Genomic DNA, 3,596 nt, shown 5'->3' with positions numbered 1-3,596 from the left:
ATGTCACGTTTAAGTGGACAGAAAAAAAATCATAGTCAGAACGGACCATGGGTCTCTTAAATGGTTATTTGGATTCAAAGACCCTCAAGGTCAACTAGCAAGATGGATAGAATCACGATCCCAGTATGATTTTGAAATACAACACCGTCCAGGCTAAAAACATCAAAATGCCGATGCATTGTCTCGACAAGAACATGGTGATACAGAGTGAATTTATTCTTCAAACAACATGAAAAATACATGTATGGCCTGTTTGGAGCTAAATGAGCAATGGCAAATTCAAGACCGAAGTAGATGATGTCAAAGAACTGAACTCTAATGTTACAGTTAGAGCTGTATTGACTAGGTCTAAAACACAGCCAGAGTGGTTAGCTAAATACTCAGCTAAGGACATGCAGTCTTTCCAAAAAAAAGACCCAGACCTGAAGTATTTGCACCAATGGAAAACAGAAGAAAAACTACCAGACAGAGAAACGTTTGCCAGTTTGAGCCCAGCTGTAAGAAGATATTGGTAAAACTGGGAGAATATTGAAATGATTGATGGTATTATTTATCAGAAATGAACCAATACCAAGAATAAGTTAAATAATTTACAGTTGCTTATTCCAGCAATATTAAAGAAAGATATATTGACCATGAGCCATAATACTCCTTATTCTGGACACATGGGAGTCAAGAAAACCACAGAGAAAATGAAGACAGTTTTCACCTGGTACAAGATGAGTCAAGACATAACAGAGCACATACAGAGATGTAAAATATGTAATAAGATACAAGGAACTGGAAAAAAGCCAAAAGCCTCTTTGATGGATTACAGAGTTGGGTATCCATAAGACAGAATTGGTATAGACGTCATTGGTCCACTACCATTCACCAAGAGGAAGAATAAATATATTTTGGTTATAGGTGACTACTTTACCCGTTAGATGGAAGCCTACTCAATACCACATCAGCAAGCTGATCAGATATCTCGGAAACTGGTGATGGAATTTATTGCCAGGTTTGGCATACCACTAGAATTGCGTACAGACCAAGGAAAGAATTTTGAAAGCGACCTCTTCAAATATGTGTGTAATTTATTACAAATTCATAAAACCAGAACAACTGCATATCATCCAGCATCAAATGGTTTGATTGAAAGGTTTAACAAGACACTTGGTGGTATGATCAAAATTTTGTCAACAAGAACGTCACAAATTGGGACCAATATATCAGTTTACTGTTAGCTGCATACAGAAGTACCCCTCATCCGGCAACAGGTTTTTCACCAAACTGTATGATGTTAGGAAGAGAGGTCAATATTCCTCTTAGCTTAATATATAAAAGTAGAGACAAAGGAATCCAGAAAAATGAAGAAGAGTACATTTCGACACTAAAGTCTCATTTCCAAGAAGTTTATGAAATAGCAAGAGAAAATCTCAAGGCCAATGCAGAGAGACAAAAACGTGACCATGACACACTACTGACTGACAACAAATATGAGATAGGGTCCTTTGTTTATAAGTTTGACAAGATTGTCAATAAGAAATTTCAAACTCCATGGTTTGGTCCTTTCATAGTTACTAAGATCCTCAGTTCTGTTGTGTACGAAATCAGTAAATATGTGTTAGTTAACAATTCTAACTTATACATATTTCAGAATTTATAAACGTACCTATTTCCGTCTTAAAATACATAAGGACCAATTAAATAAAGGCAATAGTAGTATACCACTGTTAAACATTCGCCTCATCAATAATATATAATATAGAATATTACATGTAGAGTTATGAAGATAACAAAAAATATTGTCGATGATGACATCGTTTGCAAACACTATATACAAAGATCATAAAGCAGGAAGAAAGTTAATGATTCATTATGAAAAGTTCAATTTCCAATTTACTTTGAGCTAAAAAAGAAATAATTAATTTTTGGAAAATGAGTAAGTAAGGGATTTCACAAATGAAATAGGTATAATGTAATTGATAAAATGGTCCCGACTTACTTTCTAATGAGCTGGTGATCTTAATTGTCCTAGGACACGAGAAGTAAAACTATGCAAATTGAAATAAGTTACAACAAAGAAGTACAGAATTACCATAAAGTCATCAGTTTTAATATTTGTCATTCTATGTTAGGTCAACGAACTGTAAATTATATTCGGTCTCGGTCAATACACAAAAGGCATACAAGGATATTACATACGAAAGACAATGAATAATGTCTAAAGAGTGTCTACATGCCAGTTTGTTTTTCTTTATTGACACAGTTGTTTGTTTTCATAGTGATTAAGATTATAAAACAATGTTGACTGTTGTACCCCAATGTTTTACATTTTTAACTATTATGTCTGTATGTTGTGCTCACACATTGTTGTCAATATAATGGAATTGTATGTGACTGTCATACAGGTGAGAGGTTAAGCTAGCTATTAAACCAGGTTTAGAACACCATTTTCTACATAAGGAAAATCCTGTACCAAGTCAGGAATATGACAGTTGTTTTCCATTCGTTTAATGGCTTTGGGCTTTTGATTTTGACATTTGTTAAGGTACTTTCTGTTTAGTTTTTTCTTGCAGTTCGGTATTTTTGTTATTTCACTTTTTTTTATCACATAATCACATCTTCACGTGAAACTTCGTAAAATGTGTACTTCCTTGGCCTTATTGGTCTATCAAGGGTCGTTTAACATGTTCAATGATCTAGCTTTAACACAATACAAAATATGACAAAATCAATACATGTCACTGTATAGACGTAGTCTAATAATTGGTTTGATTATATATCAAATATAATATTTATAAAAAATTAGTAATCACAGAGTACTAACCATAACTTTATTTCAAATAAAAAAAAACGTACCTCATCCAGTCAACACATACATTCAGACCTTCCAAACATTTGCCTTTATGAATGATATAGAGTATAAGCAATACAAAGTTAACTAACATTGTTTTTCGGTTCTGGTACAATTCATTATCGATCTATGAAATGATTGTAAATCAGAAAGAATTTTTTAAATAAATTAAAAACTGTCGGTTTTGTTGTCATGAAAACACATCGAATGCTAACATATTGAATGAATGAAACCAACTTCCTACTTCGTGATAGACTTGTTCATTAATTTTAAAATGAAAAGGCCAGAAAAAGATAATGCTAAAACCAAAAATAACAATTTCTCATCAGTTGCAATTTATCTACAGAAACAAGCTTAATAATGCAATAATATGATTTACCGGGTATGTAGCTTAGATATAATAATGTGCTGCATATGTGTCACAATTTAAAATCATTGTGAAAATATGTTTCATTAAACAAAGAAAAAGATGTAATATAATTGCCAATTCAAATTCGAAATTATTGTATTTCTGTGTTTAGTTCGTTCTATTCATTAATTCATTAATGTTATTTTGTTATTGTAAAAAATAGTCATTTTATCATAAATGGCTACATATAAATTGATTCATTCATTGATTAAAAGAATGCATCGTAGTTCTTATCGAGCTTTTTGCTATGGTATGATGGTTTCTTTGTATGTCATATTCGGTTTCTGGTATCTCAACCCTACACCGTATCACTGAGTCTGTGATGTATGTTTACTCAGTTTAAATAGT

The sequence above is a fragment of the Mytilus californianus genome, unplaced genomic scaffold (assembly GCF_021869535.1).
Source record: "Mytilus californianus isolate M0D057914Y unplaced genomic scaffold, xbMytCali1.0.p SCAF_10, whole genome shotgun sequence".
Classification (NCBI taxonomy): Eukaryota; Metazoa; Mollusca; class Bivalvia; order Mytilida; family Mytilidae; genus Mytilus; species Mytilus californianus.
This window is presented reverse-complemented; position numbering follows the sequence as displayed.